The sequence below is a fragment of the Sinohyriopsis cumingii genome, chromosome 11, assembly GCF_028554795.1.
Source record: "Sinohyriopsis cumingii isolate HCF-2022 chromosome 11, ASM2855479v2, whole genome shotgun sequence".
In the NCBI taxonomy this organism is placed as follows: Eukaryota; Metazoa; Mollusca; class Bivalvia; order Unionida; family Unionidae; genus Sinohyriopsis; species Sinohyriopsis cumingii.
The window spans coordinates 70,063,203-70,080,415 of record NC_142971.1 but is presented as its reverse complement, the minus strand read 5'-3'; the positions used below and the strand labels follow the sequence as shown (position 1 = coordinate 70,080,415).

Below are 17,213 nucleotides of genomic sequence, written 5' to 3'. Positions count from 1 at the left end.
CGTGTCCTCACCATTTGCATTGCTAGATACTTGACCAAACAAATCTAGCAAACTAATCCATGACATCAGCTTTCCAATAGTCAAGTGATATCAACAGTAAACTGTAGCCACTCGGATTAACATTGACACAATTTGACCACATTTGACGGTCGTTCCAATTTGAATAAATTATACCAATCCTCAACAGATATTGACACCATTACTAATGATATCACTGTACAACTTAACCCACCCACCCCCGCCTCAATTGATACTAATTCTGAATAGTTTAACATCTTGGAATTGTCATTGAAAGATTTAGGAGCTGCATTGGTTCAGACGCTATCATACCAGATTTATCACCAAATGGTCTGATTTGATATTTGAATCGTACCATCATGTCAGGTTGTATCAGCAAGGTCAAGGCACTTTACACCAATTGTCTTGGCCCTAAAAAGCCAAATCTAAACGAAACGGACACGCAGTAAGGAATAACTCACAACACGCCTCCTCCCTAGCTACAACAGTCCAGACTGGCGAAAACGCCTTTAACCTAACACTGGCTAGGGATAATCAGTCAATCCAAATGCAAAATTTACAGAGAAACCAATCAGACGATCCTACTCCAACTAACATTACCTTAACAACTTGCTCTTCTTCCTTCACCATCACATGAGAAAACGTATTCAAACAAATATTACAACCTCGAGTAAATTTAGATAATAGAAGGTGGTGCAAAGCCCACGAAGTCCAGACCATCAGGCCCCACCACAAATGGTGGCAATGCTTGGGGCACCTAAAGCAACTAGCAATAGGACCGAACCATCTGACTACCCCAATAACTAAATTGTATAAGGTGGTCATGATCCCAGACCATCAGGGCCCACCGCACAAGGATGTAACCAATTTTATTTAAAATATCACCCCACAACAAATAAAAGGAAACTTTGAACAATCCTTCACTAAACTAGGCACCATAAGGTGGTGGTTAAAATCCCAAACCATCAGGCCCAGTTGCACAAAGTGACAATGATATTAATCCTAATACAACCCTCATGTAGTTATTAACGGAACGTAGTTTGTTTTACATCAATTCAATATGTATTAAGAGCTAATCGACAAGATTTGATCTTCTGAGTCCTTCACCGCAGCGCCTTTGCAACAACCAGACGTGAAACCCATTTTTGCAGAAAAGCATCGAGTGGTGTCTCCTGTCTTCCACTGGATGAGTAAATAAGCAGTGGACGGTGCGCACTTTTAAATCCCCAAATGAGTGCTCATACAATCATATTAAGGGTCAAATCTTGTTGGATGGTGGCTACGTTCCCATTCTTCAAGTGGACGTACATACAGATGAATTTTGACCTAACTTAGTACTTAGTTGCATGTCGACAAACGGATCCATAGGCAGCAGCGCGACATTGATTTCAAAGTGAAAGGTTGTGACTTGTTTTCTTATTTGAATTTGAGATTTAGATGCATCATTGATTCTGCCCTTAGAAGATTCTAAAGGTTCATGACTTAAGCTTTGTTCTTTAATACATTTTACACATAACACAAACAGGTGTAAATGTAATCATTATCGTCTCTGCATGACGACATCTAAAGGTAAAATATTTCAGTTTCAAGGTTTGAAAAGAAAATGGAAGGTGGTAAGAAACTGGCTTCTTCTGGATTCCCACTGATCTGAGTATGGATGGCAGTTGAAAGTCAATTTGTTTGAGGTGAATTTATTGATTAAATGATTGTATATTATGAATCACTCTATTTAGATGTTGTACTTTTAAGTGTTGCATTCATCATAATTGTAAGTCTTATAAATACAATAACTCCAGCTTACAAGGATATTATATACATTATAACATTTTATAGCTGTGGTTCTAAGTAAAATTGCAGAAACGTGTGATGATTGAATGTTTCATATTGTACATAATTATATTTTATTTTTCAGTAGAACCAAGACTTTTTCAGAATACGGACATTTTAGGAGTTCCTTAAATAGCAATATAATATTTCTAAGGTTTTTTTTAACAATAATATAACACTTTTGCATACATTCCATTCATTAACTGGCAATACAAGTATATGAATCATGTATAGGTGGTCTCACTATAAGGTGGTGTACTCTACGTATTTTATGGACATAATTACAATAAAGGACCACTGTATTCTGGGATAGTCTTTTGACTGGGCTTCAGAATGTATCATTTACAATTTAAACTTTTTTTTACATTAAAATTTGTAAATCTTATATAATTTTTCCGTTCCAGTTGTTATGAAAGTGAATATTAGCATCATTGATATTCAGTAGTTATAATTATATGTAAATGTATATTGCTATGATTCTAGGCCTTTTGGGACACTGGCCCGCAAACGTTGCTGCCATCCGTCTTTGCCTCCTTCCCATGACTTACTTTACATATGGGGGAAAAGAGGGCAGATATGTTTGCCAGTGTTCTCAATGCTCCAGTGGAACCAAGCCCTCGGAAATCATACTACTTTACCTGCAATGGCGGAGTACTCAGATAGGCAAGCTTATGATATCGGTTAATACAAACACTGTGAACTAATGGGCTTTCAATCAATAACCAGTTCTCTGCATGTCATTTGTTTACTCCACTTTTATTGTCTGTTAATCTGCAACCAAACTGTTGTTTATTTGTGCTAGTAACTGTCTGTGATTTTCCATTTATGTATGTGGGGGGTGGGGTCGTGGTCAAAATCCCACAAACATACTATTTAACATAATGCCCAATGAAGATATTTGAAACCATGGCAGCCATTGTTTTGGTATGGAGTAAGTTATCTTCGACCTTGAAAGATATACAGGATATTCATACACACACACACACACACACACACACACACATATATATATATATATATATATATATATATATATATATATATATATATATATATATATATATATATATATATATATATATATATATATATATATATATATATATATAAAGGGCCATAACTAAGCCTGATTCAGAGGGAAATGATAAATGAGTGATTATATCCCTTCATGGATTTGACTGCCTTTATGTAGCATTTGTTGCTTGTGTTGTTGTGGGTTTAATGTTGTTGTTCATCAAATATTCTTCCAATATTTGATGAATATAGTTAGGATTTCCCTTTTCATAAAAGAGAAAAAAAGGATAAGACAATTATCAATATTTCTCAAGTTTTGTTGATCACTTAAATCATCTTTAATGTATTATTTCTTGAATCCCCAATGTTACTAGTGTTGTAAATATTTTTTTATTGACCTCTTTGTTTCCCTTGGGTTATAAAGTTGCATTCGTGAAGGAATAACAGCTCCTTAAAGAAAAAGGTTGCTCAAAAGGACCAATTCCTGATGTAATTGATAGTACATTACAGTGTGTAAGAGCAGGAAGTCGAGTACGACACTGCATTTAACATGCCAATATTATCCTCCGGTAAGAAAATATATCTTATTCCTGAAAAGGACTGAATACATTAAACCTTAGTAAAACTTTCTCAAACATTTCAGGACACAGCATGGTATCACTTTTTAACATGTGCGTTCTGTGACATTAATACAAAAGATGTGGCCTGACCTCTACTAACCTCATACCTTTCCTATAAACTGCAAGAGACATATCAAGGGATGTTATATGTGTTATGATAAGGTTTTTATCATAACCTTCTCATTTCATGATATGAGAAGGGATTACTCATAAGTTATTTCTTTGCCCATGGTGAGAGAGAGAGAGAGAGAGAGAGAGAGAGGGTGTCACCCATAATGGTGTAGATACGGCTGCATCTTGGGGAAAGAGGTATGGAATTGCTGTAAGGAAAAGACAGAGCTGTTCTGACTCGAGGAACAATCATTTTATTTAACTAATAGATAGACATATAATACGACTTTCTAGAGTAGTGCGATCCAACCTGCGGCCCACAGGCTGATTTTAAATGGCCCGCCAGAGCTCGAGCAATTTGTTTGCATTCATGTAAAAGAAAAAATCAATGGCCTACTTTCATAGTATATCTTCTTAAGCTGGCAAACAATTGTGAATAGTTTTTATAGTCGTTACTTTTAGGTTTTCTACTGTGCCCCTCGCGTTCAAGAAAAATTTTTTAGTGGCCCATGATGTCAAAAAAGATGGAGAGCACTGTTCTAGAGATACATCAAGAAAGCCGTTATATTTAAAATACACGAAATAGATATAGGATTTCACTTTTCCTTTGAGCTTACCAACTTCATTTATTTGAATAATTTCTACCTTTTAGAATGTAAATCTCGATTCACGTTTTGATAGCCAATGAGTAGAATGAATAATTGCAATTAATGAAACAATCATTTTGAAGACATGTATTTTACTAAATTTATAATATGATACTAATTTGGAATAGGATACTTAACATTACTCATTATTACTTAAAGAATCCCTTACTTCCAAATTAAATCTAAACATGAAGTTGGTAGTGAATTCATCTTTTCCAATACTACATACCACAAATACAATTAAACATACCATTATATTATAATAAATATATAGAAAGAACTCACATAAATGTTGGAAAAATATGAACTTTACCATTAAAATCTCAAATATTAAAAAGTGCCCATTCCTTAAAATTTGCAAACACAGATGATTCATACGTATAAGGAAAAGACGGAGCTGTTCTGACTCGAGGAATGAACTAATTCTAGTCTGCTTCTCTATTAATACACTGCTTTGTTTTCGCTCATTTCTGATCAAACCGAGGCTCTCGATCTTTCCCACAGAAACTGTGTGAATCATCTCGCTTAACTCATCCATTATTGATTTAATAATTTGCCTATTCAGCAGCTTCCCAACAAATCTAAATTGCTGACCTTTAGATATAAGTGAAATGTATTTTATGGCGTTCTGCACCTGCTCATAAGGTGCGATCTTTATAAAATAGCATACAGTTGTATTACACAAATAGATAAAATTAATCTCAATATATTTTAGTGGAAAATTACTTTCAATATAATTTCATGAAAAATTTATTTTAATACACTTTAGAGAAAAATTCAATCTTAATACTTTTACTTAAAAATTCTGTCCTAATATATGTATTATAGTGTGGTGTGAAGTACTGAGGGGTAATTGAATGGCATAAATTTAAGTGATTGATATTATTGCCTTACCTCGAGATAATGTTTTGTTAAATTACCTTTATCATGGATATAATTAATTTCTTTTAAACAGAACAAGAACATCTGGTTGGAAGATGAATGCTTTAGTGTGTCCTTTGTTACAGAACCAGATATATGCTTCAAATTTAGAGCAGCTAAGCCATATGGAGTCAGAGGTGATCATATTTGCAAACAGTAAATTAAGAAAAGTGGTCTTAAGGTTTTTATCTTTTTATGCAGACAGTTTCCTTGATTGTACGAACAGGCTGCATATCCCTCTGACGGGTTGATATTTGGAGTGTTTCTGTCAAATGAAATAGGTTTCACATGTTCTTCATTATTATATAACATTTAAAACAGATGACATCATTAAATAAAATGCATCACTCTTTCATTTTTTTTTGATGCAGCAATTATCACTTTGCTCCTTCCCAGTAGAAACTTCCTGTTTCTGAGGAACCTGTGCACTGCATTTAAGATTGCATATCTTCTTCACAGATGTTTATATCATTATGATCCAAATGCAAGTTGTTCAACCTTGTTAATTGATACTGATCAATTTTTATTAGTCATAGTGACCAAGATATATTAGTGGTTGCAATAATATAAATGTGTAAGCTCACCATTTCAGCACATAAATTAATAGAATATAATGATTTGTGATAACAATTTTATCAGTTTTCATTGAGAATCTTGTGGCAAGCAAAACTTAATTTAAACATAATCAAATCACTAACAAACTTATATTAATGAGTAGGTGCACACATGTGGATCCTTGAATTGGTGGCTTGTCTATTTATATGAATGTATACACAAATATAATTCAGAGACATGACTTGACCTGTTATAAAAAGTTTTAATCTCCTACTTAACATGATAGAATTTTCAACCGTATTATTTCCTTGCGCTGCCCACTATTTACTGTACAAGCATTTTATATTGATCATGAAGTGACGACTTCACCATGACCAATTTAAAATCGACAGAAAGGAATACCAAGTGCATTTTACCCTCCCTTGGGAAATTAGGGAAGTGTCAATCCATTGCAATGCACAATGGTTGTACATACTGGGGTATGAGCGGTTATCGGGTTCGAACGGTAAGGAAAGTCAGAATCTTTGACTACAGGGGTATAATACTGCTTTTATTAAATTAAAGAAAACTAGACTGAACATTACAGCGTATACATTCTAGATAAAATGAAAGATAAAATGATTATATGCATTCATTGCTTACCAACTTCATACATGTATAGAATTTCTTTCGTTTAATATATGATGCAAACGATTTAATATTGCATGAGCCAATAACCTCCTAATTATACATCAATTTTGTATGAACAAAATATCATTCAATAAAGCTAATTCAAAAATGATAATTTAAACAAGGTTCCCACGCTACTAAGAAATCGGGAAAAAGTCGGGAGAAATGATAATTTTTGCCTGACCGTGAAAAGTCCTTGAATTTTGCAAACATTGACGAGAGTCGGGAAAAACTTGGGAAATTTCCTCCACTACTTGATGTCCGAAACAGTAAGGTAACTTAGTCGTAACTGAACTGATCGTGTGTTACATTTATCGAGTTCTAACCAGAATATTAGTAGGTTGCAGTATGGATCATTTGGGTGCTTGCCGAAAATATATTTGTTGAGACAATCCAAATGCTCAGTAGATTAGATTCGTATAGTAGACTTTCTGTTTCACACACAGTTCGATATCCAGATCTTTTCTTTTGTATGGAAGGTATGAAAACCAGTCTAGCGTCACAAAAGGAGAACATGGTGGCATTAAATCGTAACCGCTTAGAGGATTGGCTAGCAAACTTCAATGTTGTTAAATCGAGTTACAACTGCATAAAATTGATGTGAAAATTATTTATTTTCTCAGAAATTGCGAGTATTAAAAATCGTTATGTCTTTGATCTGCTAAAAGACGATAAAACTAATGCGCTGATGAAATTTGAGCTGGTACTAGCGTTTCGATTGCTAGTCGCACGAGCACACATAATCTTGCAACAGTCATTTTCAAATATTGTAGAAAAAACATTAAATGAAAGTCGTATACTGGTTTTAATAAAAATATAAAAATGAAAGAGCACGAAATTCTCTATATTTTTTCCAAGACCATCTTCCGGTGTTTTGTTGTATCACGTAACTACAATGCTGACATGTGCTCTTTCACACAGGGAGCATATGAAAAAGGGAACCAGACTCTTCTGCTTGATAAATGAGACCGGCAAAGTTTCTTGTAGTTGTTCTCAAAATAAATATGTTGAGAATTACACGGTCTTTCTGGTTTTAACAAAAGGTATCAGACTTTCATTTAATATAACTGAAATTTTGTATAACGACATTGAAAAGGAGTTTGCTGTTGATATCACGTGACTATTCAATTGGACTTTTGATGTCATTTTTTGAGAGTTGTGAAGTCATTTGACTATTAATGCAAATGGCGAGTACTGGGTCAGGTTTTACCTTTGCCGAGTTTCGTCTAGTCTATCAGCAGATTAGAGACAACCAATATAATACTTGCAAAACTATTACACAGTGACATGTAGCCTGAAGTATTGTTTTCAGATCTTAAATAGAAAGCAAAGAAATGGGAATTTGTCATCCCTTTTATTATATATGAAGACACAATAAGAGCCCATGTATCAATACAGGTTTTGGGACTGGTTTATTGAACTACAAGAAGACAAGTCCTTTGTTAAACAACAATATGTAATTTTGAATGTCTTTTTTCAAAATTTAAATCAGTCCTCTTTGTAAATATCTTTAAATGACAGAATATGAACCAAATCGTCTTAAGGAGTTTCGGAGGGTAGAAAAATCTTGTTTGAGATTTTATTGGCACACATTACAATTCAGGGTTAAACTTTGTTCGTTACAAGATAAGATTATAATATTTTGCATTTATTGTGTTTTTTCCATACTGTGATAGAAAATGTTTGCTTTGTATAACATGCACATATATTGCTCTAGAATTGTTTAGAATTAAAGGTTTGAAAATAAAGAAAATGGTTTATGCTCGTTATGTCGTTTCCACATAGCAACATAATGTATGTCAGCAAAGTAAAGTTAGGATTTGTATTCATTACATTGAAATGGCTTTAGATGCCAATTTATAGGAATATAGTCTGATTTGTTTCGTGTGACTCATTTTGTAGTTTTGTACATGATCATGTTTTCTGACATACATGTTTTCGAGAGTCTTGAGTAGGAAAATGCATGTTTTATAATCCAAAAAGTTATTTAATGCCATTCAGTAATGTTCATATTTTAACCTTGAAAAAATTAATTTCATCCTGGAAATAACATAGAAAAGGCCTGGAAATTTATATTTAGAAAAGCATGGGAACCATGTTTAAATGCAAAACAAAATCAATAAAGAGCAAACTTCAAAGTTTCAGATAAAGCTAGTGGATGAAATGCTTAAAAAATAAGGGATAATGTAAACTATATAATAATGTACTTTTTTATACAAATATTTCTTTCTTTCATCACAAATTTTGATAGAAATTGGATATGAGTGCCCTGTATTATTCTATAAGCTCTTGGGATTTCCCAGTTTTATTTCCAAGGGCATATCTTCAGGATCCATGGCATGAATAGACACTGGAAATTCAGCAGTGAAATCGTCCTGGAAAATAATAAAGAAACAAAGAGATTCAATATAACATTAATCCACTATATATGAAGGGATTCAATGTAACATTAATCCACTATTTATGAAGGGATTTAATGTAACATTAATACACTCTTTATAAAGGGATTCAATGTAACATTGATCCACTATTTATGAAGCGATTCAATGTAACATTAATTCACTGTTTATGAAGGGATTCAATATAACATTAATCCACTATAAATGAAGGGATTCAATATAACATTAATCCACTATATATGAAGGGATTCAATATAACATTAATCCACTATATATGAAGGGATTCAATGTAACATTAATCCACTTATATATGAAGAGATTCAATATAACATTAATCCACTATTGCCATTAGTGGTTTTACTGACAAATATATATAACCCAGCTGTCACTATTGCATTGCACAATTCACCAACTCAACAGATAGTTCAACATTGTACAGAACATTAATCCACTATTTATAAAGGGATTCAATGTAACATTAATCCACTATATATGAAGGGATTCAATGTAACATTGATTCACTATTTATTAAGGGATTCAATGTAACATTAATTCACTATTTATGAAGGGATTCAGTGTAACATGAATCTACTATTTATGAAGGGATTCAATGTAACATTAATCCACTATTGCCATTAGTGGTTTTGCTGACAAATATCTATAACTCAGCTGTCACTAATCTATTGTAGCAATTCACCAACAGATAGTTCAGCATTGTACAGAACAATGTCTTTTAATATTTATATCATTGTTGATAAACATTCAGCGCATTTTGTGGGGATAATTGTAAACATGTAGAAGTATTTGCAAGGTACACAGCAAAGGTTAAACAATACTCGACTGCTGCAGAAGTATTTGCAAGGTACACAGCAAGGGTTAAACGACTACTGCATATCATTAAGATTCACAATTCTAAGCTTAGGAATCGATACATTATTGACACGCGTATCAACTTGATGGCCTTTTAACCTGCAGAAGAAGGCCTTTCAGTAGCAGAGAGATGACAATTTATTTGCATTGACATACTGGTTGTTTTTCTATCATAGACAGAGTCTGCTTATATGCTCATCCTTAACAAGATAAAATAAAATACTTCCTTACAGACTCCATCTTAGGTGCGAACTGAGTTTATTTAAATCTTTCAAGCAATTTTAGATTGATCAATTTGATCATATAGATGACTCAAGTTTATACATAAAGTTATTAAGTAAACATTGTTTTTAGTTCTATGTTTTAATTCTTTTTCATTGTATTTATCAAAATTACTACATGTCCTCTTGTATACAATTCTGAAAAAGGTCAATCTACTAGACCTGCATTATATTATCAGGTTATGTCTCTTGTATGAAAACAAATAAAAGGGTAGAATAAATTCTTTTGTTTTAAAAGTCATGCAAATTATATCTGCATAACACTAGTGTTTTAGAACAATTAATTTCAAATGAACAATTGCACACTGTTATAAATATTATTATGCACGTCACATGATTAAAGTATTACTCAGTGGTTTATCCTACTAATTTGCAAATGTAATGAAAGCATGAGAAGCAAGTTAAAGGAGTACTTAATGCATGGAAATCTTCCTTTCACAGTTTATTATGGAGTAGGAAATTCCAAAGCTTTTAGTGATCTTAAAATTCTGATGTTTGCTCAAGGATGAGCAGAAATTTCAATATTACTTGCAATGTAGTCGTGGCTTAATTTTTTTTTTCCTATAGTATAAAATGTTGACTTAAGACATTAGCTATATTTATTCCACAAATTAAATGTACTGTTTTTAAAAACATGAAAGTTTTTGTTGTGATTCAACAATAACACCTGAATATATATATACAGTCACTTGCAACAAGCAGTGATGTAATACACGATGTTTTCAGATCTACACATGATGTGTGCTGAATCTTCATGGAGTTAGTTTTACTCTTTTAAAATGTCATTATCTTCATTTATATAGAAAGGCAAACTTCATTAGAACATGCTTGCCATTGGCAATTATTCCCAGACAGATTTTACAGCAAGTATTAAACCATCTAAGAGCCCCCACTCCCGATCTTCTCTTTGTTAATATCCAGCCAGGACAGTATCCCATTCTTAATTTTTTTTAAGATGCCTCAGTAACTTGCTCAATCTTCAGTCTGTGTTTGGGACCCCACAGTGTGCATGCCGTTGAAGGACACACAGTACTAATTATATGAAAAAATGGGAAAAAGCGTGAAAATGGTTGTGTGCTGTTGAAGGAGAAGTGTAGATTGAATATGTTAATAGCAAAATGGTACACTTAACATGATAAGATGACTACAGTCTAAAAATGATAAGGTTGGTTACAAATGCATCTGCAAAAGAAGAAAGAAAACCAAACAACATTAAAAAGCCCCTAAAGAAAATGACAAAGCTAAATGTTCAGTGAGTCCTATCAGACTTTTAACACTATGCCTTATATATGATAATAAATATCACACAATTGTTGATGGAACCCAAAAATCTTCACCTTAATACTCTTCTCTCAAGTCAATTCCCATCTGAGTAACATCTTGAGTATCATTGGAAAGGTTCCCGCAGTAATTGTGCCTTCCTTTAATGGTGACATTGCCGATTCCAGAGTGACAACATTCTGAAAAATAATTAAAAGCAAAACGCTTGCATGGCTGGACATTAATGATAAACTGCTATCTGAACATTAGGTATTTTGACAACAGACAACTGAAACCAGTCACAAATCTGCTCTAGCAGTGACATAAATTTTACAAAAAAATAAGTTGTGTGTGCTATACATAATCTAGAGAGATTTTGATGCATGCACCCTGGTTGAACGCACCCGTAAATAATACCTGAAATAATATCTGAATCGGTTCCATGTAGCTTTTACAGTTGTGTGTTATGATGAGTAGCTTAAGGTCTGATTTTATATCAGATCCAAAACATTGTGGCTACATTTATCAAAAACATGAAGTGTCTACTGAGTGAGATTCAGAAGTAATGCGCTGCCTTGCTGTATAGTCTATGGCAACTTACGGAGTATTTCATTATAACAAGATTTTTAATAATCTAAATCTGTGGTGGAACCTGCTCTGAATAAGATGATGTCCAATAAAAGCAAAATAACAATTTCCCAATAAAATGAAAATAATGTGGAGTTGCACACCTGGGTTGCAGCAAAATGCTGGCTATCAGACCAGATGATCTTAGAAGTGCCTGTCCTACTTTATTTATCTGTACGATTCATGATACATACGTCTTGATACAATGCATTTTCAATATACATATCACTTTGAAGGTCTTTCCATCAGTCTGAGGTGGTCCATTCATCATATGCATGACTCATCCCAGTCACCAAGAATTTTCTTTTGTACATCAAAAATGCTTTAAAAAATCTACCAATTTTACATATTTACTTAACATGGAAACATTACTTTCAAAAAAGAAGAAATAATTAAATTTCTTCTTGCAAGGAAACTATCTAGAACATGTGCAAATGTGGGATTATTATACACGGGGGGCACATTTGGAAGGTCTCCTTTATGCTGAACATGCATTTGGGATAAAATAATTGCATTAAATCAGATACGTAGGTAGCTACGATGTCGTAGCCTCAACTTGAATTATTGTGGTTGAGGCTGCGAACAGATCCCATATCATGTAACGGAGCAAAACAAATCATCACTAAAGTCAGAAAAAAAACAGTGTAGAAATCAACTACATAAGTATAATCATAAAATGAAATAAGCAAGGCTTATTTTGAATTTATTAAGACCTTACACGATAAAATAAACTGGCATGGTTACTCTAACCTTATCCTGTCCGCCATGACAGATAACGTGGACTCTCGCCGTGACCGCTTTTCTACATAAAGCTTGCCAGGCAATAATTTGGATATTCTACACTATATTGTTATCAATCAAGTGACAAATAACTGCTTCTTGGTGGAATTTCAAAGTTGCCGATAAACCGTATTTACTTTTAATGTGCAAAATTTCTGACCCAAACGGCGCCAAATTTTTACGATTTGTATACATTTCCAAATAAGGCGTCAATGTCCTTATATGGCACACAAACAAACGAGGCTGAGAACGGAAGTAATCATTTTTTGAAATAATATGGCGGACGATCTAAACGAAAATATCGGCAAAAAAAGGTAAACGAGATTTTACAACTATTTCTACAATAATTTTCGATACTTCCGGTATTAAATAAGAGGACTACTTAATTTATTGGATTATATGCAAGGAATATGTTTAAAGTGTTATTATTAGGCTAAAAGAGTGCCGGGTGTGAATCACACCAGGCTTGCTCCATTAACACGTATATGCTCATGTTAGTACCCTGTCCACGAGGTACGAGTAAGGGTACTAATATTAGTACTAAGACGTAGGTGGATAGGGACATTGTGAACCATGTCACCGTGCGTTATTTGTAAAAGGGGTGGGGATTGTCAAACCAGTTTTCTTTTTAAATAACAAAAAAAGAGTGCTTATGCTAGCAACATCTGCCTCATATGAATTATAACTTTCAAGAATAAAAAGTAAATGATTAATATAAATGCTCATGACTGCTGAATATTAAAGTAACCTGTATAGAATAGCTGGCATAAATTCTCCAACTCTTTATCAATATGTGTATCAGTATGGCAAAAGTATCACTGCATCGGTATATAAATCCATCGTTTCACCCCTACTCATAGTTCTTTCTTCCACTGTTAGGAATTGCAGCCATATTTAATGACAAATGGCATAAATTCTATAAATGTAAAAGTCCTTCTTGCTAGAATGATTTCCCTAAAACTTGGTCAAATTGTGTGTGTGAAAACATCCAAATTAGAGGTTACCTTCTGTCAAATTTCATCAAATTATGTGCAGCATTTGGAAAACAAATTAAGGTTTTCTGCTTTTTAGCTACAGCAGCCATACTTAATGGTAGATCAGTGGTATGTTTACAAAACCGATAAAAACTTTATGGGATGTTTAAATTCGGTTAAATAGGTTTTCTTTTAGCTTTTAAAGAATTAAGTTTAAATTTCCATGGTATTAAATTTCCCTCTGCATACAATTTTAGCTCAGTACAATACTTCAACCATATCCAGTAATATCTGGAAGCCTGTCAGACTAAAGATTTAAACTTTCATCAATTTTGATTTAATCAAATCATAAAAATTTGTATTATTTTGTTGCAAAATACTTTTTACATATTAAAGCCAATGTATATCACCATTTTAACACTTCCTGTCTTGAAATTTGCCTTAAGGCTTGCTTTATTTAATGTGTATTTCATATGTTATAAAATACTTAAAATCTTTGTTAATTTTACCTGTTGTACCTTGATTGACTGTGGTAGACTGCTTGGACTTTGCAGTTGGGGAGACATACTTGCAGCAGTGTCTGACGCAGATGGTACAGAGGTGGTGGCACAGGGCTGGGTGGTGTTCTGGCCAGTAATTTCTGGACCGCTGACATTGGGATGCATCTTAGCCTGAATTATAGCTGCTAGGTCAGCAAGTCTGATTTGTGGGCCAGCTGCCACGTCTTGGAATCCACCTGTTTCAGAAACCAAACAACCACATGTTACATCCTCCTCCTTTTATAAATAATGAATTGAATTTGTAAACCAAATAAATTCCTCTGCATACTGACAAATTGTTTTGATCATGAAATGATTATGTTTACATTTTTTTCCCACCTGTAACCTATGTCCCAGTCCCAAACGTTCTTCTGGTTTCATCTTTTATTAAATCAATACTGTACTGTGCATCTTGAAGTAACATAATTACATCCCTTGAATAGAATTATTTGTTACCTAGTGTATAAGAGGTCTATGAACAATGAGAAGAGACTGAACATGATGAGGTTGCAACTTCAGCCTCCAAATAGAAATAAATTAAACATTTCTTACAGCATAATAAAATCACATAATGTATACAAGGGATTGGGAAATCATGGGTAATTTGCAACTTGACAAATTTATAGGGCAGCCTTTGCTGCTGACAACTAATTGATTTCAATAATTCTTTCATAGTGAAAAACAATTGCTTCTCAAAGGGACTGATGTTCTAGTGAGTTAAAAGAATTTACAGGAATTTGGGACAATACAATTTCTTCCTTATCCTTATAAATGTCAAGTATTGAAACCATTACTGATATTCTTCATCAATAACAAGCGCTTTTGTTCCACAGACTGAATGTCAGCTTGGCACAAGTTTCATTTAGGACAAAGCAGACATCATTTGATCACAACCTCCCTAAGTCATAATGGTCATTTATTCAGACGGTTTGGTTGACAAGACTTAAGTGTTGTCAATGTTGACTGGTACCATTTTCATTTAGGACCAAATAGCTATCATAAGAAGTCTATTGGTAAAACACCATGTTGATAAAGCCATCATTGAGAGAAGTGGATATAGCAATACTTTCCATTCAACAGTGATAATATCATGGTCTTAAAAATGGCTGTTGTGGCAGCTGTATGGGATATCAGATGGCCCCATTTTCATTTAAGACCTATTAGACATCATAAGAAGACTTCTGATGAAAACCCAATCTCAGTGTGGCTTTCTGTTCAAACATAGGTGTGATGACAAGACATTTAGGCTGCCAGACTGTATGTCAGACTGGCACCAGTGTTATACAGGTCCTGCTAGATATCATAAAGTCTTTTAGTGAAAACCCCATGTTGTTCATAGCATTCATTTAGCAGATTAGCAACAACAAGATTCTCAAGATTGCCACCATATTAGATACCTGACTCACACCATCTTCCTTAGGACGAATTAAATATCATAAGAAGTCTTTTAGGGAAAGCATGATGACATAACCATCCATTCAGGAGTAGTAGTGATACAAATATTTCACGATGGCTGCAGTATTGGCAATATTAAATGTCAGACATCATAACTCTTTTAATGAAAGATCTGAAATTAGACAACTAACTTTTTTCTGTATTATTACAAAAAAGAAAGAAGATGAGCCAAATAAAACAAGGTGCTTGTTACGTGTTGTATTTTGAGACAGCATGTGAATTTTCAATACCAAACAAATGTAAAAAAACTTTTTAGCAGGTTATTTCTTGATGTAACTATATTCATGTTTGTCTTTGTGAAACTTATATTCCCATATTGACTTCAGCAAATATCGTCAAATTCTGAAATGCGTGTTTTGAGATCAAAGTTGCATAGATTCTTTAGCTTTACGTTTTAGTAACAACAGTTGATGAATACCAGTTCCATCAATGTAAAATACCTTAATGTAAGAAATCTTTCTTTTAAAAAATCATCATGTTCTGCTTGGTATTTTCTGAGAATGCATTGGAAGATTTTTCTATTTTAAGTAATGTTAGCCACATTTGCTCGTGAAAAGGCTGAAAGACATTTAAGCCAGTTTATTTTACTACTATAATATAAAGAATAGCAGTTACATCTGAGTGCAGATAAAATTAGTACTCAAGAGATCTTAATGTCAGGATGCATTATTTCAAATACGGTCAAATTCGATTCAGTGTTTGTAAGAAGTCATTTAAAAGTTAGTTGTTTTTTTATAATTATTACTGTATTTAATAGCAGATTGCAATCATTAAAACTTAAATGTCTTTCCTCCAGGGTGAAATGTACCACATTTGGTTGAAAATTGATCCAGTCGTTGTTGAGAAGGAACTGAAAATACCAATTCTTGACAGGCAGGCAGGGCCACAATAAAATATCACGTACTGCAAAGTGAACTAACAGGTGATGAACAATATGAATCATTTAAACTGTCCAAACTACAAATATAGATTATGTGATCTGTTGCTATTATTTAGTAAATGGCATCTCAAACATTTTGTTTAATTCACCTGCCAAAGAAAAGCATGCGTATATTAAAGCTTACTTAGACAATCTAACAGTTTTAATATTTAAGCAGACGTTTGACTTTGCATATCTTTAGAAATCACCATTTTGTTATTACTTCAGAGGTAATTTCCATCAACTTCCTGATTTTAGCATGAACACTTATATAGATTTTGTAAAATTCTGATTCACCTTGTAAAGCTATGGTAGTTCTTCCTTCCACAGAACATTATTTGATGAACTTATAGCTTAGTCTGCATTAAGATTCCCATTTGTTCTTCATTTCAATAAGATGAAATTCTACATGTGTAAAGGTCACCCATACAACTATCTTAACATTAAAGTTACAATTTTTATTTCATCAGTACATATTGATAAAGAAGTATAGTTAATAACGGTTAAAATACTTTAATGATTTGGTTTGGCTTTGTGTTGTATAGTACAGCAACAACAGTAGTTTTTATCAATGCGCTATCTTTTATTCTCTCTTTTTATGACAGTATACTTTAGTTTCATCATCCTACATTATTTTGCATAACTTTCTACAGTGTTTATAGGAGTTGCTAATTCTCATATTTTGAAACAAATCTTGAAATCCATCTGTTTACTTGTCAAATGTTTT

The 17,213-nt window shown here is 33.3% G+C and overlaps 1 long non-coding RNA gene across 1 annotated transcript; it reads right to left on the bottom strand.

Annotated features, from left to right (window-relative positions):
• Positions 1-3,828: 3,828 nt before the first annotated feature.
• LOC149788662 (uncharacterized) lies at positions 3,829-16,795 on the bottom strand. The gene is made up of 4 exons (XR_016424190.1): positions 16,784-16,795; positions 14,083-14,309; positions 11,270-11,392; positions 3,829-8,757 (listed from the first exon to the last, which is right to left on the bottom strand). It is a non-coding gene; the product is annotated as an uncharacterized LOC149788662 (long non-coding RNA).
• Positions 16,796-17,213: the final 418 nt, after the last annotated feature.